The following is a 24710-nucleotide window of genomic DNA, read 5'->3' as shown; positions in this document are numbered from 1 at the left end:
TCAAGAAAAAATTAATACCTGACTTATCTTGAAGCAGTCACTTGCGGCAGCAGTGAGGTGAAAGATAAGACCATTCATGTGGCTCTATTACCCTCTCCTTCAGCAGCTATTTCATCATATTTAAGCAAAGGGATAAATGGGCCTGGAAAGTCACCACCTGTGGTTGTGAAAGTTGGACAAGCAAGACAGGAAGAAAATAAGTTTGTTTGAGTTGTAGTGCTGGAAAAGTTTCCTGTGCATTCATTGAACAGCCAAAAAACCAAAGTACTGGAGCGCATAGCTCCAGACATGTCAAAAATCACGAAACGGTGTCTTATTTACTTTGTCCATGTCATGCAGGGGAATTCACTGGACAAACCAGTTGTTTTTTGGAAGAATTAGTTGGTAAAATGAAACCAGGCCACCAAAGAACAACAATGGCTGGACACTATCAAAGCTGACACCAGACAGACCATAGAAAAACTCAAAGAAATAGTGTAAGATCAGAAGATGTGGAGAGACCTGGCCCACAGAATCACCAAGAGTTGGACCCAACTGAATGGATATCATCATCGTCATCATTTTTGTCATCATCATCATCATCATCATCCACTGAGCATCATTGATCTCCCCTCTCACTCAATTCTTTCAATTCGAACTAGGTGTTGAAAATTGTTATGGCTAATAACATCTTCCTGATACCGCAACAAAATAGATACAGCAGCACTCAGTCTTTACCAGTGACAATTGTCTTCAACATTAGGGATATAATCCACTGCTTTCTTCCTGTTTTACAGCACCAGAGGAGATAATAGTGGGTCTCCTCCCAGGTTCTCCCTCTCTTAAAAGGAAAAATAGTAGGCACCGAGTATTAGATAATTAGACCTGATGCTTGATTGTGCTTCCTTTCTCCCCACCCCCACCCTTACTTTCCTTTTTCTTTTAGATTTAGATTGTAAATGTGCATGTGGGAGTGTCTTCTTGATTTTATGCAAGTCTGTTCAATGAAGGTATAACAGTAACACAATTTTATTGAATGATAAATTACATCCATTCTCAGATAAAAAAAAGTAGAAATTACCTCTATACCAGGGGTGGAATTCTACCAGTTTGCACCTATTCACTAGAACCGGTTGTTAACATTCTAACTGGTTGTTAGATTACTGGCCTAATCCTGTAAGGAAGGCAGGAAGGAAACGTTCTGGTGTTGCTTACAGAAACTGCCTCTCCGTTAACCCTTATTACAGTCTTGGCAGGACTAGACTTCCTGTCTCTGGAACTTCTCTGGAGTTTTTTCCCCCTCCTTTGCTGGTACTTTGCTTGTGTGACATTCAAAGTTACAGTGGCACTGAAAAAAGTGACTTATGACCATTTTTCACACTTACAACTGTTGCAGCATCCCCACAGTCATGAGAGGCCAAGCGAGGAGATGCATGCCTTGATGTGAGTGATATTGAGTTTGCCATGCCCAGTCAATAACATGATCATCAAGCCACGTCCACCCGGTCACATGACCACCAAGCCATGCCCACCAACTAAGCCAGGCCCACAGAACCGCTTGTTAAAAAATTTGAATCCCACCCCTGCTCTATACTTAAAGCTAAGTTACTAATTATTCATTTTGAGCTAAAGAATGAAAAGAGACTTATGTCCTGTCAAACACTTTTGACTCAGCCCTTTCATCGGTCATAGTGACTGGAGTAGATAGGACTAGAAATTCAATATCTGCAGACCACAAATGGCCACTCCACAGGCTGAAAATGAAAAAGCTGAATTATTTAGCTTTTGTGTAAGTTATCATCTGTTTAAAAAAATTAGAATAGCTACATCTTGTACTTTGTCTCATTTTTTTTGACATTACATTTTTTTTACAGGTGTATGCCATAAGAAGATACATGCATTGGATCACAGCTTCCACCTAAGCATTTCAGCCGTTAAAATTTATTGCATATTTCTAGCAAACAAAGTACTGTAGGCAGATCTAGTCACAAAGCAAGAAAGCTGACATTCCATGAGTCAAGCAGGTGATTTGGGAGGATAAGTTACAGTGTTAAGTGCAAACATGCAGACCTCAAAGAAAAAGGGATGTTACTTATCACGCAAGGAAGATTCTGTTGCTTCACTCTAGAGTCTATGTTGTGTGCAAACAAAAGGCTTGCAGATAAATAGCTCTATTATACAATATTTAAAGAGATACTCAAGAAGGGAGGGAATCCTTTGCATATTTGTTTGAGGGAAAATTTGATATATAAGATCAACTTCCGGGAAATGAAGCATTGGAAAATTTGAAATTTTAGTTTCAGATATAGTTTTGTTTCTATTGTGTGTTCAAACTCACATGAAATAATGGTTTATGTTTCTTAGAATCAATTTTCCATCCTTTTTTCACATGTGATCTTTAAATTTATAATCTATGATTTGGATTTCAGGATATTTTTTAAAAAAGCAGTGCATTTATATGCATTTCAACAGAGGTTAAAGAGACGAAGGGAGGGAGGGAGGGAGGGAGGGTGGGAGAGAGAGAACCATGCCATATTTGCATTTCTCTCCCCTTTCCCCCCAAAATTTTTGAATTCAGCCTCCATCCTGTATGGGTTATCCAACTGGGATTTGAAAATATTTTCCCTCCCATCTCTTGAATTGGCAGTTGGATCTGCAGAAGCACAAGGTTCACTTTCAGTTCAACATGATAATTGATCAGCAATTATGTAGCAGGCAGGTGGAAAATAGGAATAGGGTGGAATTTGCCTGAGAGGAAAAAAGGATTAGAGAGTTTTGGCTGTATGTGTCAGCCTGTAGTTCCTTTCCTGTTTCTAACCTTGGGGTGGTAAAGTGATTGGTATCTCATTCCTCTGGGGGATTCCTCTGTTCTCTTTCTCTCTCTCCCACCTCCTCTCTCTCTCCCTCTCTCTTCTTCCTTCATAGGCAGATTATATTATTTATACTTTCTAACACTATTATTTGTGAATTTAGCCTGGTTTTCTTGGGCCATGGAGGCAGCAGAGGAGCAGTGAGTATGTGCCAAAGGATTTTAGCAAAACCCATCAAGGCACTGATTATGATTTTGATTTGGAACTTAACGTTTGAGCAATCCTGGCTCACCCTCAGACAGTAGTTGTGTAGCTGAAAGGGAGGGCTAAAAACTATTAGGAATATATGGCTCTATTTAATCAATTGGTTTCTCAAGTGTGTCCTTACAAAAGGAGGGAATTCATATAAAATCACCACAGGAACATACTACAGATAAATAACAATGCTGGACTTTTTGGAGGGAGTGGAAGGAAGGTTTCTATTTCATCATAAAATGTTAAAGTTGTGAAATTCAAATTTCAGGTTTATAGGGAAACCTAGGGATGGGATTCAGGAAATCACTCTATGCAAGGCAAAGTTGGGCATTCAAGAAATGAAACTTGCAATCTGTGAGTGCAAAACCTGGTATCAGCTACCTGAGAGTTTTCTCCTAACTGGTTTAGGATATGCAGTAAAGGTCTACTATATATCCTATTCTACAGTATATGAATGTACGTTCCTTTGTACCATATATCAAAAACCAATAAAATTACAGTGAAACATTTACCCAGCTTTTTCCTTTACACATATTTCTATCATCACTGAAAGTTTCCATGGACCACCACTTTGGTCTTCTCCAAAACTTGACAATGTGGTAATGTACTTTCTAACATATTTTTCCTTTAAAAGGAATGAAAAATGTAAAATAGACAAAATGATACAAGGTTTTTCAATCTTATATAATTTAGGAGAGATGGGTAACTAGATACCTATAACGTGACACTGCAATATCCCAGTTTGAGAATCATTTCACTAAATGGGTCGAGTGCAGAAAATCAGCAGTCTGGGCAGTTCAAATGAATATAGGTTTATTGTATGTTAACGCTCTCTACAAGAATCTGAACTACTAATGGTCAAAGTGAGTTGACGATATGTAAGAGTCAATGGGATTCAAGGACGAATGAACTTAGATCTCTTGTGAGGTTGAAGAAACTCAAGAATTATGATGCTCTTGACTCCACTCTCAGGCTCAGGCTAGTCATCTCCTACAAAATGCTTTTGATTTAGTTGATATCTAATATTAACTGAATAAATTTAAGCATACATTTTGAGATCCTCACAATACATACATTTTTTGCTGCCTCCACTACTTGAATCTTTATGCAATACAGAGGTGACAGCATTAAGCCAGATCTAGCCTATAGCAGGAGTAGCGCTGGTTCTAACTTTAGGCAGACAGATGGTCAACTATGGTGATCTTCAGGAGCTGTATTACTGCATGAGCTGCAACTATAGTTGTCAGGATTCCAGAAATTGTCCATTTCAATCAGTAACTCCGAGACAAACATATTCGCAAAGTGCTTTATTAAAAACAGAAACTTGGCACGTCTGTGAGATTCTAAAACTAAAGTTTCCTCCCAGACTTCCACAATACTCAATCAACACCCACCTCTTTTCTCCCACATCATAAATGACGTGAACCAATCATCCTTCAACTACAATTCTTGCTGCGCCATAGAGAATGACCTTGACAGTCTTACGTATTTATTATGTCTACTGAAAATTACTCAAATAACAACAACCCCCCTTTCCTTTCTCCATAACTGTGTGGTAACTTTTAATAGAGATTCCAAAGCTGACAGGCATCTCCCCTTGGAAAATTCACCTCCTAAAAAGAACATATAAGAAAAAAAATACAAACAGGGATTAATGTTATATTTTAACCCACTCTCCCTCCCCCCTTTTGGTTTGTTAGGAAATTCCTCATGGAATTGTTTAACCAATCTATCTGCATGTGCATCCCAACTTTTGACCCAAGTTGCATCTGATACAGGGTAACCCTTCCATAAAACCAAATATTGCAATTGTCCTCAGTGTAATCCAGAATCGAAGATTTTTTTGATTTCATAATGTGTCTCACCCTGTATGATTAAAGAGTTTGGGGGAACGATTGGTATTGGTCTTATCATTGATGTATTAGCTGGTTTTAATCAACTACTATGGAACACTGGGTGAATTTTTCCTAATAGTCGGGGAAGAGTTAGTTGGATGGCGACTGGATTGATTATTTTCAAAATTGGGAATGGACCTAAGAATTTAGGTCCCAACTTTTTACTAGGAAGTTTGAATCAAAGATATTTGGTTGACAAATATACTTTGTCTCCTACTTTAAACGGTGGTTGGAGGGATCTAAGTTTGTCTGCTTGCTTTTTGTAATCTTTTGAGGCTTCAGTCAAAGCTTTTTTTGTGTCCTCCCAATCTTTTTTTAATGAGTTCATCCATCCTATTACAGTCATGGATGTAGGAGGTTCTCTAGGTAATTCTGGCATTGCGACAAATTCCATTCCAGTGTTGATTTGAAATGGAGTCAACCCTGTGCTGCTATGTACTGCATTATTATAAGCAACCTCTGCAAATGGTAATAATTCAGCCCAGTTTTCCTGTTGATAATTTACATAATGTCTAATGTATTGTTCCACCATGGCGTTCGCCCTCTCTGCTGCTCCATTGCAGGCCGGATGGAATGCTGAGGATAACCCTTGGGAGGAGCCAGTAGACTTTAAGAACTCCCTCCAAAATTTAGCGGTAAATTGTACCCTCTGTCTGATATTATTCTATGAGGTACTCCATGTAGTTTATAAATATGCATCACGAACAGTTTTGCAAGCTTTTTTGCAGATGGAAGTCCTTTACAGGCTGTAAAGTGGGCCTGCTTAGTCAATCATAGTCCAAATGATTGTATTCCCCCCACACTCTCAGGTAATTCTACAATAAAGTCTATTGTGATTTCTTCCCATGGCTGTGTTGGTTCAGCTACTTGTTGGAGGAGGCCAGGGGTTTTTCCAGTTCTGTGTTTCATCATGGCACAAATTGAGCAACTTTTTACATAGTCCTCGACATCAGGTTTCATTTTTGGCCACCAGAACTATCTCCTGACTAAATGTAGTGTTTTTAAGAACCTGAAGTGTTCTCCCAGCTGCGAGTCATGGCTACGCTTTAGTACCACTAGTCTTAGGTTTGCGGGTACATAAAGTTTAGTTTCTTTCCAAGCCAGTCCCTCATCCATTGTTAATTCAGTTTGATGCTCCACAAACCAGGGATCGGTCAATAGGGCTGCTTTCAACTCCGTGGTCAGTTTGTCTTCCAGGCATTTGGGGTTGTGATTGGCTTGGCCTGGAGTGGTTACTTGGCCTGCTGATTGAGCTTCTGATATCAAAGCCTGTACTATTTCATCTCAGTGACTGTCAAACTGGGGTTTCCTGGAGAGGGCCTTGGCAAAAGAAGGAATGAATTGTCTATAGAAATTAGCAAAACTCAAAAAAGCTTTGAAGTTGCTTTTGTGTTTTGGGGGGTTGCCAGTCCAGCACACCTTTCACTTTTCCAGGGTCCATCTCAATTCCCAGATTGGATATTTGGTAGTAATCCAGTGACTCCTTGTGGAATTCGCATTTTGACAGCTTTACATATAACTTGGTGGCTAAAAGTTTTTTCAGGACTTGTCTGACCAATTTGACCTGTTCCTCAATGGTTTCGCTGAATATAAGGATGTTCATCAGGTATACAAGGCCCCTCTGGTACAAGTGCGGATGTAACACTTCATTGATGAGTTGCATAAATACTGCGCGGGGGAGGGGGGGGGCTGAAGTCCAAAAGGAATGACTTTGAATTGGAAACTACCCAAAGGGCAGATGAAGGCTGTTTTCCATTCATCTCCCTCTTTTATGTGGACTCAGTAGTAAGCTTCTCTCAGATCTAGCTTGGTGAAGACCTTGCCTTTTGACAGGTAGTTTAATAAGTCCTTCATAAGGGGGAGAGGATACATGTTTTTGACACATACGGCATTCACGCCCCTAAAATCAACACATAATCTCAACCTGCCAACTTTCTTCTCCTTAAACAGTACTGGAGTGGCCAATTTAGATTTGGTAGATTCAATAAACCTCTGTCCAAATTGTCATTGATGTATTTCCTCAATTCAGTCATTTCAGCCAGTGTCATGGAATACATCTTTGGTTTTGGTAGTTTTGCCCCGGGTTTTAACTCTCTGGTGCAATCAGTTGGTTGATGTGGAGGTAAAACATTACATTCCTCTTCACTGACTGCTTCAGCCAAGTCTCTGTATTCTTTGGATATTTGGGGAGTACCTGGGAGAAGGTTTGAGGCTTTGGCTGCTGGTTCAGGTTTTGGATTCGAGTTGGGTGGTGGTTTCTTAGTGGGAGGAAGGGGGCAGTGGGCCCACCCCAATAATGATTTTCCTGAATCCATCCTCCCACTTGATGTTAGGGGCCCATTTATCTAGCCAAGCAAGTCCCGATATGATCGATTCTGACATTCTTGGAGCCACTATAAAGCATATGAGTTCGCGGTGAGGACCCATTTCCATTTTGACCAACTCTGTCAATTGGGTTGCTGGGGTTCCCCCAATTAATGTCCCATCCACTTGTTCAAATCTGATTGGGCATCTTAGTGGGTTAGTCTTTATGCCCAATTGTTCAACGATGGGAAGCCCAATAAAACATCTAGAGCATCCAGTATCAATGCTTCTAACTCCCCTGCCTCCCCTGTGTTAGGTACCACTAACTTGACTTTGACAGTAAAAGGTATGATGGGAGCACTCACCATTGGTTCATCTTTGACGGTCGGGTTCTCGGGTAGGTGGTGTTGGTCTGGAAGTTGGTTGCTCCCTTCTGCGTAGAGAGGACCTTCCAGGATCTGCTTAGCAAACCAGCTAGCGTCAGGAGGTTTCCCTTGAATTTTTCGACCTCTGTCAGCCATGGTAGACTTTGGTTGTGGTGCTTGTGGAACTGGTGCAGGAGCCAGACAGTCAGCTGCTCTATGGCCATCTTGGCCACAATGGTAATATTTTATCATTCTGTTGGATCGGATGTGGGTGGTTTCAGCAGGTATGGTCAGCGGTCATCTGGTCACAGTTCTCTTAGGCAAGCCTTCCAGAAGGGGTTTTTTATGTGGGTTAATATCGCGGTCTAGTCTGAGGGCAGAGTCTCAGGTATTCCCCTAATGTTACATGCCTTCTTTACTTCTGGGTTAATGATGTTCTTAAAATAGTGTAATGTCATTCTTTCAGGCCAATCCCTGAGATGACTCACAACCCTTCTAAAGTCTCAAATAAAGTCTGATAAGGGTCATTTGCCCTATTTCGTTTCCATTAACTTCTCTTCATTTTCTGCCACCCTGTCTGGATTTTCAAATCTGAGTCTCAATAATCGAATAAATCCATTGACATCATGTAATTCTGGGGCTTGTTCACCATGTAGCTGGGCCACCCAGTCAGAAGCATCCCCTTCATTCATCCCATCTGTTATTGCAGTAACCAAATTGCACTCTGTTGCACATTGGTCTCCATATTGGTCTTTGTGGGACCAGATTTGAGTGAGGAAGTAAGAAAAGTGCTCATGGCACCCATCGAAAATGGCCTTGAACTGTATCTGGTCTGGTCTGGGTCGTGGGTGGGGAGGTGGTACTGGCCTGGCACCTGCAGGTGGAGCTGGAATGAAAGGAACCTGACGAGGTGTGTATGTAGATTGGGCAGGTCTTCTGAGGCCTGGGTGGGTTGCTCCAATTGGGGTTTGAATGGGTGGTTGGCATGGGGTGGAGGGGGAGTGATTGCTGTCTGCTGTCTATGCAGATCCCCTTGTGGGTCAAGGATTGCTGACTTTCCTTTGGACCAGGGCTTTGTTGGCACTGGTGTCCATTGGCACTGAATCCACCCCGGGCCTGGATAAAACCCCCACCCTGTAGGAATGCTCTCTGCAAGGGGTAAATTTCTTTCTGGGTGATGGAGAGTTGCAACATACCTCTTGTAGCCAGCACCTCTGGTTGCCATGGGCTGTCAAGCTGAGCCTCTCCAACCGGCATCTGGACAATTTCCTCTTCCCTCATAACACTTGGGAAAGAAAAGGTGGGCTGTGCCAGGCTCCAACTTGAACAGGTAGGTTGTGGCTTTGAGACAAAACTTTTAATTGCTGGAATTCTTGTGGTAATTCTGCCAATGATTGGCTTCTAGAATAAATTGGGAGGGTTGTCATCTTGAGAGGGATCCAATCCAATTTGGGCCTCACCCGTCCAGTCTGATTCCTTTGCTGTATGCAGATGGCTCGTGAAGGACCTTTCCCCCGGCAGTCTGGTTAGCATTGTTTGACAACTCCTCCATAAGTTTGAGCATCTTGGTCTGGCTCCTAAATCATGCCTCTCTTCTGCATCTCTAAATGCCTGCATTAGCTCCTCCAAAGGGGGACTAATGCTCCAGAGGGCCCTCCCCAAGCTCCCTCCATTTCACCTTCTGGGTTGGCTGAATTTTGGGCTTCCTCCATCGTGGAAAAAATCCCTGGTGTTTTCAGCAGCCCCTTTAGCTGATGACTTTCGGAATAATTTCAGGGTTCCAGAAATTATCTGTTTCAATCAGTAACTCCAAGACAAACATATTCTCAAAGTGCTTTATTAAAAACAGAAACTTGGCATGTCTGTGAGATTCTAAAACTAAAGTTTCCTCCCAGACTTCCACAATACTCAATCAACACCCACCCCTTTTCTCCCACATCATAAATGATGTGAACCAATCACCCTTCAACTACAATTCTTGCTGCGCCATAGAGAATGACCTTGACAGTCTTATGTATCTATTATGTCTACTGAAAATTACTCAAATAACAACAACCCCCCTTTCCTTTCTCCATGACTGTGTGGCAGCTTTTAATAGAGATTCCAAAGCTGACAATAGTCTAGAATAGAGAATAGAATAAAGTACATAGAAAACTTCCTTTGTAGACATCTAGGACAGGGGTGTCAAACTCAATTTCATTGACGGCTGTGGCTGACCTCAGGGGCCCAGGCAGGCATGGCTACTTACTGGAGCATGGCTGACTGGGTGGGGCATGGCCAACTGTGTGGGTGAGACCTATTGGGTGGGTATGGCCAGCTTGACACCACTCCCCAAACTGCTGGCATGTTTCCTCTTTGCATTGGATAGACCGGGCCAAAGCCATACTGGCCTGGTGTTTCCTCTTCACATTGAGTAGACTGGGCTGAAGTGACATGGGTAGACTGGGCCCTGTAAGCCAGATCCGACCACATAGTGGGCCACATCCAGTTTGTGGGCCTTGAATTTGACATGGCCTGATCTAGGACATGATGCAACTTTAGCAACAGTTTTGAAGTAAGATTTACCTATCACGCTCATCAGCTTCTGGGTACATAAAAAGGAAAATTACTTAGTGCTTTGTCTTAGACTGTCACATGATCGTGGCAGTCTACAAATCTAATAAATAAAAATTGGGCTAGAAAAATATGCTATTGCTATGGAGATGCTAAATGATATGTCCATTATCCATATGGCAAATGTACTGTGCATCACATGTCAAAGGGAAGAATCATTCATGGTAGTAAGGTAGTTTATTTCATGGCATCTTTTCAGAAATGTACAACATAGATCACTGATGAGTACATACTATTATCCAAGCCAAGGTCCCCTCTTGATCTTTGAATAGTGTATCAAGGTTTTCACGTCAAATAACCAGTTTGGTGTAATGGTTAAAATCCCAGAGGAGAAACATAGACTGTGTGTTCTAGTCCTTCCTTAGACATGAACGCCAACTTGAAGACATTGAACCAGTCACTCTCTTTAAGCTCAAGGAAAATAGAAAGGATTATTATGTGCACTACTATCAGTTGTACAGTGAAGGAATATAATTCTAATGAATAAAAAAACTTCAACCAGTTCATCCAATTATAACATTTTCACCACTGGAAAGCAACCTGCAGACCAAAGGCTCCAAGAATTGTTATCATACTAGAAAAAATGTTCAGATTTGACTATATTTTAGTAAACACAGAAAAAAGAAAAATAAATAAAATAAATTGAGGACCCAAATTTATTCTTTGGAATTTCCCCCCCCAAAGGGATGTTGAAGAGGATCTGAAAGAAGGAGGCTTCTAGATGGAAAACTGTTCCAAATCCTATTCTTAAAAACTCTGAAAAAGCAAAGCAATGTTTTGCCCCATTTTCTTTAAGGATGTCATAAGTCAGTGGCCTTCAAGCTTTCCAGCTTTGTGGACTGGCAGAGGAGTGGGGAAAGAGGATGCTTCCGCAGGCGCATGTGCCAAACTTCTTCTACTTCTACTACTTCTGCTGATCACTGGATGCCAGCAGCTTGGCAGTTCAGGTCTCACCAGAGTTGACTCAGTCTTCCATCTTTTGGAGGTGGGTAAAATAAGGACCCAGATTGTTGGGGGCAATATGCTGACTCTGTAAACCGCTTAGAGGGGGCTGTAAAGCACTGTGAAGTGGTATATACAGTAAGTCTAAGTACTATTGCTATTGCTATCATGCTACAATGTATTTTTATTGATTTCTTCAAAAAAATCATTTCCTAACTCTGGGATATATTGTTTGGTAACAAATATTGATTTCTAGCTTTGTTTTTTTTTCCAGTAGATTAGCAACGATTTCACTCAACTGTTAAGAAAAAAAAAAAGCCTTCTCAAATATTAAATGCAGACACTCCCAAAGGCGAGGCTTACTTTAAGCCTAAGTATTTAAACTATAGAAGAATGGGGAAATATTAAAATTTCTACTCTTTCCACATTACAGCATAAAGTTTTGAGATCACCATTCCTTTTGGAGGAGGATGCTTCCATTTTTAGTAATCAAAAATATTTCCCTTGATTAATTGTGCAACTCCTGTAATATCATAGTGTCAATTTTATAAGAGATTTGATTAAAGAATGCATTAATTCCTGACAGCCCTGGCCAGAGGCTAGGGATGTGCTTCTTCCATTCCTTTCAAATTGCCAGATCAAGGATCCTGTTCCAACATTAGTGAAGGAATCGAGTTATGGAATATACTTTTCTGCCCCTATTTCTTTTTTCTCATCCCCTTTTTATAAACTTATTTGGAAAGAGTTAATAAAATCTACTTCCTGTTAAGAAAGTGACACCATAATAATAAAAACCAGTTTTCTTTTTTCCCCCCACCATATTGCAAAAATCATAAGCACTATGTTGTTCTGGAGAATGTCTCATGGAATACTAGATATTCATACTAGATATGATTAGCATTGTGCTAGTCTGGTGTAGATTTTATGTATATATCCTGGATGAAAAGATCTTGTTCTAAATCAATCTGTCCTAATGATAGAATTATACTTTTATTTTATTGGGGCTTAAGTGTCATGTTTAATGTGTGGAACAGTCTTCTAGACATACCAAGGCTGTGTGCATAGGGCATAGGCTCTGTATATATCACATCTAAAAGAAAAATGTCATGCCATTTATATGAAGGATATGTATGTGTTTACAGGGATACATTTCCTATTTGTTATGAATAAAGAACATTATTTTGATTTTAAAGTAAGTTTTTCTTATCTTACTAGAAGTATTCCACAGTTTTCCCACTATTCTGGAAGTGTTTTTGAGCTTACAACAGCTTTACTTCCAGTTCAGATTAACCATTCTGCATTTCAAATAGGGTCATTTTATGGCTCAGAGCACTAATATAATTAGTTGGAACAGCATCAGTACACTTTCTGCAATAATGTCTTCAAGTGTCTTCAATGTATTTTACATTAACATAGAATTGCACACATCTATATTACATGTATCAAAATGGAACCCAAACACATTCATTGATATTTTAAAAACAAAACATGGTGGGAGGACTGTGCCAAATCCTGCCCCATACATCTATTCCTGATTTCTCACATTGACTGGAAACAATTAATGTTATTGTATAACCAAATACAAATGAATGCCATTTTGTCTCTGTGGAATTCGATATCCTGAACAATTGGGATTCCCAATTCTATAGAACAGTACAACTATGTTGATCATGAACATGATTATATGTTCACTCCAAGCTTTCTGCTCCAGCAGAATGTCTCTATTTCTCATCCATTTTGCCATTTTGTCTACCATTAACAATAGAGTTGGACCTCCAATGATCAAAGTACACTGTATTATTAAAAGTCTCTGCTTTGCCTTATCACTGCAAATAATGTGTGTGTGGGGAGGGTGTTATTTTCTTATCTCCTATCCATACAAAGAATGCATAATACTTTGTTTCTTTTATTTTCTTCTCCAAAGGAGGATATATGTGTGTGATGGGGATAATCAGCAATCCAAAGCAGAAATACTGAGAGGAAAAAGGACAAATCTTAAGGGCAAACTCTATGGAAATAACCTTACCTTATGGAATGTTTACGATTCTAAGCACAACCTCTTGAGCTCATAGTTATTGTTTTGTAATCAGGGATAAGAATGATGCAGGAGACTGAAAAAGAAGGAGGGAAATGCTCTACTGTATTCATAAGACCAAATTTCAGCTTGCTCAGCTTCATTACAGTCAGAGCAAGTAGCACATGTATGTAATGGCAGACTTTGGCCTAAATCCAGGAAACTGATTACACAGTCACCAGAACTAATCACAATCAGCTGTGCCAAGAAATTAGGTCATCCTAGTCCCTAACTCAATAGTAGTATGTACCTCAGAATGATAACAGGGACACTGCCAAGATGAAGCAACACAACACAGAAAGAAAGCAGATATAAACTCCATACTTTAAACTCAATAACAAGGCAGATAGGGAAGCTGACTGAAGGCTCATCCTCCTGTTCCCTGAATTAAAGCACAAATATGCTTTGGAGACTATTTGTATAGGCCCTGTCTCAACCCTAGCCACTGTTAAAAAATTATAAAGTCATCTTTGGTTAATCCAATTTTTAAAAACCATGTTTTTCATCACGTGTATATGATGAGTTTATTTGCTATTTCACTTTGATCAATGATTTGCTTGTGAACAATGTCAGGGATGGGACTAATTGGTCACTTTAAACTGCTACAGATGTAGCCTTTCTCTTGCAGTCCATGGACAATTTTTGGTGCCATTCTGCTCTAAAGGTAGGTTTCTGAACTAATCGCTGGCCTAGAGAACTGAACAGAGCTAAGATGCAGTTGACTAACAATGTCAATAGGAATGGGGCTTCCATGGTGAAGCAGAAAAATGAGAGCTGTCTATTTTTCAGAGCTCAAGCTCCCATCATGTCATTTTGAATATTACACATGACTTTCCATTAGTAATATTTATTTATCATAGCCTCAATCCCAGGAGAAATGTATAGCTTTTTATTCCATGTATCAGCCCCTCAATTGAAAGAGACCTGGCAGTTAAAAAACTGGCTCCCCTCTGGCCCTATTTCTGTGACTGGGGATCTAGTGAGTCAAATCGCTGAAAAATATGGTGAGATCAGAGTGATAAAGTGGCAGTTAACCTGCTTTATCATGGCTCTCTTAGGCATGTCAGTTGTTTGGGTTGCTTTTCAAGACAGATTTAGCACCCCTTCAGAAGAGTGTATTTAAAAATAAGTCAAGAAATAGCTAACAGTGTGGAGGGTATCAGTTTTAAGGTGAAAAAGGAAGGGGCTGTCCAACTGCAGCAAGCAACTGCCCCTTCCTACTGAGAGCTGTTGTATAGGGACACTTTTAAACATGGCTTTACCTCTCTTCTGAAATGATACCAGACCTATATTCAAGAAAATTTAAGCACAGAAGAGTACTAAATCCAGGCTTAAAACTACCTGCTATTCTGAAAATCAGCTACTAGCAGGATGATAATACTAGACAATGCTAGACAACACAGTATCAACAGTAGAGACCTTCAAATTTCTAGGTTCTACTATATCACATGACCTAAAATGGACACCTAACATCAAAAAAACATCATCAAAAAAGCACAACAAAGAATGTTCTTTCTGTGCCAACTCAGAAAGCTCAAACTGCCCAAGGAGCTGCTGATACAGTTCTACAGAGGAATTATTGAGTCTATCATCTGCACCTCTATAACTGTCTGGTTTGGTTCTGCAACCCAACAGGACAGACACAGATTTCAGAAGATAATTAGGACTGCAGCAAAAAACAATTACTACCCACCTGCCTTCAATTGAGGACCTGTATACTGCACTCGTCAAAAAGAGGGCTGCGAAAATATTTACAAACCCCTCACATCCCGGACATAAACTGTTTCAACTCCTTCCCTCAAAACGATGCTATAGAGCACTGCACACAGAACAACTAGACACAAGAACAGGTTTTTTCCCCGAAAGCCATCACTCTGCTAAACAAATAATTCCCTCAACACTGTTCAAATATTTACAAAGTGTACACTACTATTTCTGTTAATCTTCTCATCACTCCTTATCACCCATCCCCTCCCACTTGTGATTGTAGGACTGTAACTTTGTTGCTTGTATCCTTACAATTTATATTGACTGTTTCCTAGTATGATTTGATTGCTTATTGTACCCTATGACTATCATTAAGTGTTGTACATTATGATTCTTGATTCTTAACGAATGTACCTTTTCTTTATGTATACTGAGAGTATTTACACCAAGACAAATTCCTTGTGTGTCCAATCACACTTGGCCAATAAAGTATTCTACATTCTACATGAGGGGGAGGGCTGCCCAGCCATCTTACGGAATCATCTAGCTTGGTACTAAGTTTTGAGAAATGATTATAGCTAAGGTCTAACAATCTATCAAAACTGTCTCCTCCATCTGCTTCAGCTCCATCCCACATTAGGGAGTGATTGTTATATGTTGATTGTTTTTTCTACAATGAAACTTGCAGGAGAGGAAATGAAGCCATGGGAATCTACAAATCGCTTTTCTTGACCAGCATTAAACTGAAAGGACAGCACCATTCACCAGCTTCATCATTCACCATTGAGAGTTGAAATTAGGGCTTGACCAATAGGCTTAGTTTTCAGCTAGCTCAGGAACTTATCATTCTCTGCTGTGTGAACCACATTCCATATTAGAATGTTCCTTTATGACAGCCATACTGGAGATGTATGGATTGAAAAGACCACAACATTTCCAGGTAAAGAAGCACTTTTTTGTTGTCTTTTGTGCCTACACAAAACTATCCAAGGAAGCTATGCAGTTACCTTTTCCATAAAGCTGAGTAAAATGCGTCAGATATTTCAGCAATGATGAACTAAATCATCAGGTTCCTTTTGTCCCATCATATAAAGTTCCTCCTTTCTAATGTGTTCCAGTGAAAGAAAAGCAGAAAAGACAAGATTTTACTAGAGTAGAAAAGCTTCTTGAAATGTCTTTCCTAAGCAGGAGTTTTTGTAGACATTGCTGAGATATTTGTTTTCTGTCCCTGGGTAGGACTATCTCTGTTGCTTCCAGAAGGGTTCATCCAGGTTCATGGGCATTTTATGGAACAGTTTTTGTGGTAGCAAAGTTCCCAATCCTTCCTTTCAAACTGCCAGTGAATGTTGTCTATGTGGCTTGCACAGGAAGACACAAGGAACCATGACCATAAGGTCAAGACATTTGTGAGTCTCCAGAACATGGCAGAAGATTTATTAAGTAAAAAACTAAGCCAACGGGACATTCATGTGGGAGGTTTCTTGTCTTGGGTTTATCAGCTATTTGACCAAAATCTTATGCTTCCTTTTTCATTAAATGTATAAACAATCTTCAATAGTTAGTGGTTAGGTTTGGGCTCATTTGTCTTAAACAGACAAGAAATATTTTCTCCTGCTCATAAATTACAAATTTAATAATCCAGGACTTTGATTACTCTATGTGGTCTGACCTCCATTGTAATCTAGGAGAGACTATTTGACACCATTCCAAAAGCCAGTTCCTCTTGTATATGTTACAAGAACACAGTCTGGTGTATGTGTGTTTTACTGGTAAACAGTATCATAAATGAAAATTTTTGTGACCCTAGCTCCGTTAAAAAAAGTTTTCCAGAAAGTGGTATTACTTTTTTTTCCTTTAAAAAATATGCAATTTCTTATTAACTCAAATGAGTTATTTTATAGTCATATATCTAACTCTTTTTTACAGATATGTAAAAATATATGTAATTCAAACTAAGGCTCTATTTCTCCCTATAGCCAAGATCCCCGAGTTGAGTATCAGAAGCAAACATTTTGGTTATCTTTCAAGATCAAATAAAGTTCCTTGGAATTTAACAGAACAGAAACAATCCCAGATTGTATTGGTGTGAAACATTGCATCAAAAAAAAAAAAAAAATACAAATACTTGAATGGAGAAGAGTGTGTGTGATTTATGCTTATCTGAGGGCCTTTTCCCATTTGCTTCTTTTTCTTGTGCCATATCCATTATTGGACGTTGGTGAACATGTTGGCGATCCTATTTTTATCAACAACCACATGAAAAAGTGCTGTTGAGTTTTATCCAAACCAGTCCAAACCACTGCCATCTAACCTCAGCTCAAAATGCCCCAGTAGTATCATTTTTCTGCATCTACTCTTCATCTCATTCCCAGACTGTTCTGGTATCTGCTCCCTTATTCTGAGACCATTCTGTGACTAGCCATCATTGTCTTGAATGGCCATCAATTGACCAGAATGACTTGTAATAGAGAGAGGCTACAGATTGATAAAGAGGACAATCCATTTCAGGCAGGTATGAAGTTTTTGCCAATTGAAGCAGCTGTCACCTTATAACCCTACTATTTGGATCAGGGCTTCAAGATTCTGCAGTCCTTATCTCACTAATATTTGGCAAAAACTGTTCAAATGTTACAAGTTGATAATTCCATTAGAATTCTTCTATATGGGCAAACTTCTCTTTGTATTTATTGTAAGCTGGATTGGACACTCGGAATTTTTTTTTAAAAATGATGATAAAAGAAGGTAGGAGGATTAATAATGCATTAATTAATGAAGCTAGTCCATGACTTATGATCATTCATTTAGCAACCATTCAAAGTTTCATCAACACTGAAAAAAATGGTTTACAATTGATCCTAACATTTCCAACCGTCTCAGCACCCACATGATTGCAATCCATGCATTTGGCAACTAGGACACATTTAGAACATCCTATGATCACATGATCACCATTTGCAATCTTTCCAACCAGATTCCAATAATCAAAGTCATCAGGAAAAGTTGCAAGTTGCAATCACATGTTTTGCTTAATGGCAAAACTCTTTTCCAGGCCCAATTGTGGTCATAAGTTAAAGATTATCTGTAGGATCTGGAACATAAAGTAAGTCAACCCAAATACCTAGTAATATATGAATGCATTTAAAAAGAACACCCAAATTAAGCTATTTAAATATGCTCAATCATAAAAATAGTGTAGCAAGAATTAAGAAAATATAATTATAAAATAAAGGATATGGATGTTACTGTGAAATCTTCCCACATATATTAACCACATTGGGAATCTTGCTTTAAGTTTAGGGATATCTTGGGAAATTCTTCTTTCTTTGTAATTTTGATCATCTTTAACATTTTTCTAAGCTTCCCAGGTAATATTTGGTGGTGTGACCAAAACAACCTATTCATTTTTGTCCCTGTTAATAGCGTTCTTCTTCAATCTAACATAAACACAGGCTTTTGTTTGTCTTGATAAATATCTCACATAAGCCACATACACAGGAACTTGTATCCATATAGATTCAAGAGGATATTAGTGCAGTGGTATGCTAATTTAACAAGAAAATGGAATCTCATTCTTCCAGAGATTAGAATTGCTCCAACCTATAGAGCTTTTCATGCAGGGGTGGGTTTCTACCGGTTGTATCCACCTCTGTAGAACCGGTAGCTCTGAAGAGCAGTAGACATAGAACCGGTTCTATGTCTGCTGATGTTTTTGTCCACCCGCCCACCCGGGCTCTTACCTGATCTTTATTTCCTGATTTTTCAACTTCAGCTGCTGAATGAGGCACAGCTGCTGTTAAAAAAGGAAAAGAGGGCTGTTTCAAAGGCTACTTCTCTGCACGCAGCTGCTGCTGACGATTTACAGTCGCGCGGCTCACAGCCTGCAGGGAAGCTTGTAAATCCCGAACCGGTATTTAACCCTGTCATATCCCACCCCTGTTTCCATGGGGTCATAAAATGTGGTTTTGTGGCTGAGCTGGGGTGCGTGTGGAGCCAAAATCATGATTATATTGACTGCGTTATTGATTTTATCTCAGTTTCTGTATTTGTTATTTATTGTTTTAGTAGGATGTTATTATTTTGCTTTTATTGTCTCTTAGCCACTCAGAGTCATATGTTTGAAATGGGTAGCCATATATTTTGTGTTAAACAAATAAATCTTAAAAACCAGCCCAAAATTTATCAGGTAGTAGCCAATTGGGTAAAATGGCCATCTTCAGAATTATTTTCCTCTTTTGATGTTTAGTTATCATTATTCTATAATTTTAAAAGTTTAAATCCAAATTTAATTTTAATGTTAATTTGCATATTTTGTTTTATTTAGCAGTTATATTATAATGTATACCACCCAGAGCTCCTCTTTGAAGGAGATGGGCAATTTAGAATATAAAACCTAATATCTAAATCAGGGGTATCAAACTCATGTCCCACGGGCCGGATGGGTCATGTGCCGCCCCCACCCAGTTTAACAAAGGGGTAGAAAAGTCCCAATATGTCACATGATGCCGCCATGATGGTTCAAGTTTGACACCCCTGATCTAAATCATCAACTTGCCTTCCAGAAAGTTGGTTACCCATGCACTGCTCTTAAATTCTTTCCTCTTTGTCTCCCCAGCTCTTTGCAGTTTGAAGAGTTGCAATAAGGAACAAAGAAAAGCAATCTTTGCCTCATTGTTGCTTGCTTGGTAGGGTTGTTGATTCATCTCTAATAAATGACCTGTTTCATACATTGCACACTAAGCCATAAAAGAGGAGAGGGGTTTGGCTCAGAGTTGGTGTGAATCCAGAAATCTGTGGCTTATTCAACAACTGGGTTAAGGAAGCTACAGTCTCTTACAAGGCAGTTCCCAAGCTTGAAAATTTATGAAAGCTTGGCTTCACTATACAATTACAGTTATAATGCAACCATTAACATCCCAAAGCTCTTCATTAAAAATCATCCATTTAAACAGGCAGTAGAAAAAAGGAACTTAAAATTCACAGTAAGTCTTTCTACTCTTGAAGGCCAAGTTGGCTGGTTGCCTCTGTGACAGCCTTTCGCCAGTTGGTGAAGACCTTCTTAGGAAAACATTTGTTTCACAGGGAATGCAAATTTTATTTGATGTTTCATTTTAGCTACTTAGTTTGCTCACTTTTAATATGACATTCCCATGCACTGTTTTAATTATTGCCAGCTGTCCACGTTCAAGCCCTGAAAGAGTTAGATATTAGGGCTCTGTAAATCCTATCCAAAAGTTATTTCAGAATGCATATACAAAACACCCCCCACACACATACAACTTTTCAAATCATTAAAGCAGCCATGACTTGTCCCCATAACACAGGGCTGCTTTGAAAACTGCTCTCTGCTGCCTTGGCATGTATGTGCCAGCACAGCTATTTCTGTCCCTCTCCAGACTGCTATATCTTGGGGAAAACACATACCTCTCTCTTAATAGAGGAAAGGTGGGTTAGTTTAACAAACCTGGACAAAACAATAGATTGTACACAATCTTTAAGAAATCTCATGACTCATAGAAAAGAGCAGTGCTTCTTTGTTCCATTTGAATATGCATCCTGATGTAATAATTAAATATCAGAATGGCTTCTTTGTCAGTTTGATGGGAGCTGCCAAGAGAAATGCAATGGTGTTATATATTACAGAGATATCATATAAGCCATATATAAATGTCATATATAACTTAGTATTCTTATTTTTATTTTCTCCTTTGCCCTTTGGGTGTCAAGGTTCTTGTTCTTCTGGGAGCCTCAACCATTGTTATTAGATGCCATTTTATTGATGTTGCCTCTCTATCTTCTTCTGGGTCTGCTTCATGTTCTTTGACCTTCTCCCGTTTTTATATGTTTTGAAGAATACGAAATCTCAAGATATCCTCTCCAAGTGAGCAAACCATTTTATTTGCTGTTTTTGTATGTAGTTTGGTTCTATGCCAATTATTTTAGATTAAATTATTCAAATAACTTAGTAATATTCTTTATGCAAACCTCTTCCAACATGAGGTTTCTGAATGTGCTCGGGCTATAGTCTTCAGGGTTTTCCAATTAGCATAGACTGTTGGCCATCTTGACTGGAATTCCAATAGCCAAACACCAAAAATAATGCTTAGGCATCTGTTACAAACTGACCTTTCATTGGAAAACTGGATATGTTTCTAATTCGTTTAATCTGCTCTAAACTTATAAAATTTAGCACAGTTAATTTAGAAATGTGATTGTAATCACTAGAACAGATGTTGAACATACTGCCTCAGCTTAATCCACTTTAGAAATTACAAATTAATTATTTTGAAATTGATACAATTTGTTCTGTGTAATTTATTGTATTGTGTTGTTTTCAAGCGCTCCTTTTTTGTGAGGAACAAAGTCGAGGAGCTAAGCCACCTTGCTAATGTCATAGTAATTTGAATTTGAAGTTGTCAAATTGTAAACGTTGGTGAAAATTGCTAAGACTGGTATCCCTTTCTTTCCAATAATTAGTATTCTTTAAAGGTGTCAGTTCATCTTTAAACTTTTGAATATTTATAGCTCAATGAAGTTTGGTTTGTGTGCTTTTATCAGAGTGTCATTTTCTAGAGACTTCTGAACATGATTAACAATTAACTTTGTTTCTTATTTTGATGATTAATGTTCTTACATGTGATAAATTTCTGCTAGGTTATTATATGGAATGTATCTTTATTATAAATGAACTGCAGTCATTGGGTTTATTCTACGATACCGGGCTTTTTCACATCACTTGCTTAATATACATTTATTATTCATTACTAGTGAATATTCATAAATTATTGTAAACCAGAACTGTGATTTTTCTAAATAAACCTTTCCTGCCATGTTTACTATGACTGGTGATCTAGGATCATTACTTGACCCTCCAAATAACAAATCAGGATTTATGTTAGCAGGGAATGACTGGCAATTTTCAGATTGCATAATATCTATCTAATATCTTTTATTCTGTGCACCAATAACTGAATTTTGTCATGGCATTTTATCTTGTTTTCAAATTGAGGCAAAGTAACCACAAATGTCAGGAACTAATTCCACATTGCACTGTAATCTCCAACTCTTAGAAAATTTGTAAAATGGCCATTAAATACTTTTCAGATTCTGGAAAAAGGTTAATGGTGAGAATAGGTATGGTTTGCTTCCAAAGAGGTCTATTGCTCCTTTTCCCACTTTCAATAATTCTTAGATAAAGTGTGTACAGTAGTGCTCGACTTACAACCACAATTGAGCCCAAAATTTCAGTTGTTAAGTGAGACATTTGTTAAGTGAGTTTTGCTCCATTTTACAAACTTCCTTGCCATAGTTGTTAAGTGAATCACTGCGGTTGATAAGTTAGTCACCTGGTTGTTAAGTGAATTGGCTTCCCCGTTGACTTTGCTTGTCAGAAGGTCGCAAAAGGGGATCATATGACCTTGGGCCACAGCAACCATCATAAATAAATAAATAAATTCAGTTGCCAAGCATCTGAATTTTGATCACATGATCATGAGAAGGCTGCAAAAGTGATAACTGTGAAAAACGGTCATAAGTCACTTTTTTCAGTGTCATGGTAACTTTAAATAGTCACTAAATGAATTGTTGTCAGTCGAGGACTACCTGTACTTACTATATCACCAAGTGGTTTTCATTCAGTCAGTAGCCTCAGTTTCACTGAGCCTTTAGTGGTTGTCTAATCCCCATAAATCCAGTTTGGGTAATCTGAGGAACAGTTTACTGGAGAAGCCATTTGGGGACGTGAGCATTGTTTATAACTATGATAAACCTATTTTAGGGTCTATAGCAGTGGGCCCAACCTTTCTACCTCCACGAACCAGCAGCAACGGTGATGACGGTGGCAGCAGGTAGGGGAGAGGATGGTTTTGTGCCACAACCTAGCTCCCACACATGCACAAATGAAGCTTCGCACACTCGCCTACCAGTTCTGCAGCCCAATTCCCAACAGGCTATAGTCCAGGACCAGGGCGCAGATGTGGATTGGGGACCTCTGATCTATAGTCCAATTTTCATATGTTTCCTATCTAAAAATAGCAATAAAACCAATTGTTAGTTTCCAGCCATCATGGTCAATTGGGGTCTTTGGGGCTATAAAAAGGAGGCTCAGGGGTTTAAAAAAATTCAAACATTTTTTTTTAATTCTGTGATTTATTTAACTTCTGGTAGCAAGAGCCAAGAAAGAGTATTTGCATAGTGTACACTCTTTTGCCACCAATTTTATTTGCAAAAGTAACTACTCTGTATGTTGCATACAATGAGACTTTAGGCATTACCATAGCCTAAACAATTCATAATGGATAGACAGAAGAGTTTCAAAGTCTGTACCAAGAGAGAATCTTAAATTATATAGGAATTACCAAGTTGACCCATAGGCTTAAGAACAAATTCTCCAGATGAAGGCCAGAGGTTCAAACCTTGGCATCTTTCCTTATTTCTGTAAAATCTGTTGTCTGAAATCCTGAGGAATGGTTGTTGGTCAGTGTCAACAATACTGGGTTGGACTCAGGATACGGCAATTTCCTGTGCTCTTATGTCAGCTGAAAAGGAATGGCCAAATTATAGTGGGGAAAGAGCTCAATGCATTTTCAGTGCTGTTTTGCCATAAACAATCAGTGGAGGCAAAGTTCAGAGTGACATATTTTAAAAGAAGTATATGGCAACTTCAGACTTTGCATAAAGATTTCATTATCATCATCTTTTTTTAATCTGACTTATTTGAAAAACTCAAGTTATAGGTTCTTGGGCATAACTGGTGGACCAACAATTCTTAGGTGAGCAGAATGTTTGATGTGTTACTTACTGTTAAGTTTCAGATAGCATCCAGGTCAATAGAAAACTGACCAACTGTGGTGTCCATCTACCCTTAAAAGCTCTACTATTTATCTGAAACTATTGTTTAGGCTGAAACAAGTCCACACTGCAATACATATAAAAAAGAGCATGTAAAGTTCATCAATAAAGATTTTCCTTCCGGATTGCAGCCAAGACTTGTATGAAAACTCATTTGTTCATGGATTTGGCAGCAAAGACTGACATGAGCATTTAACCATGGAGACTGTGTACATTCTTTGTAGTGTGTTAAATCTCACTGTACAATGCAATTCAATAGTATATTTTGTTGAATTAAGTGGATCCTTGACACTTACGTTAATGTATGCCTTCGCTTAGAAATATATAAACAGTTTTATTATGGGCGGGTTTTTTCTTTTAATCCATCACTGAAGTTAGCACTTGAGTAAGTCCTTTTCTCTGTTGTTGTTTTTTCTGCACCTTACACTGCACATATTTATTCATAACTAAAAGACCACCTACAATATCTTGCCATCTCATACCCCAAGATATCTCGGGGTTTGTTTGTTTTTTACCACTAAACTGCAATGACTTGGTTTCACAATAATAATATAACCTTGCATTTATACACTTTTTTTTTTTTTCCCCCTTCAAGTTTTCCTGATGGGATTCTTGCCAACGCCTCACCCTCAGTAATCAGAGGCAGAGCCTGCCTTATTGTCCTCCATGCAATTTCTTATGAAAATCTCTGCCACCTCTTCCTCATTTCTCAAATTCCCTTGCCGTACATTCTTATATTGTTATCATACTTCATACTCTAATTTAAGTAAAATGACCTTTTGTTCTTTCATTCCTCATTCTGGAGATTCTCAGGCCCTGATAGCACTTAAATCAAGCACTTTATTTTCTCTGGGTACACTAATTCTTTAGGTCAAATTTATTCTCTCCGTTGTGGTCTTTTTTCTCCTGAAGGATTCAG

At 38.8% G+C, this 24710-nt stretch overlaps 1 long non-coding RNA gene across 1 annotated transcript in view; it reads right to left on the bottom strand.

Moving 5' to 3' along the window:
* The window catches only part of LOC148132031 (uncharacterized), a 34612-nt gene that overhangs the window by 1386 nt on the left and 8516 nt on the right, over window positions 1-24710 (bottom strand). Inside the window, exon 2 of the long non-coding RNA XR_015747277.1 lies at window positions 19-157. This is a non-coding gene — a long non-coding RNA (uncharacterized LOC148132031). The remainder of the gene's footprint in view (window positions 1-18; window positions 158-24710) is intronic.

Source organism: Notechis scutatus, chromosome 2 (genome assembly GCF_049901735.1).
Source record: "Notechis scutatus isolate UNSWTSFEM ecotype Mainland chromosome 2, rNotScu1.2, whole genome shotgun sequence".
NCBI classification, from domain to species: domain Eukaryota; kingdom Metazoa; phylum Chordata; class Lepidosauria; order Squamata; family Elapidae; genus Notechis; species Notechis scutatus.
The sequence above is the reverse complement of the archived record's forward strand: the minus strand, read 5'-3'. Positions and strand labels throughout refer to the sequence as shown.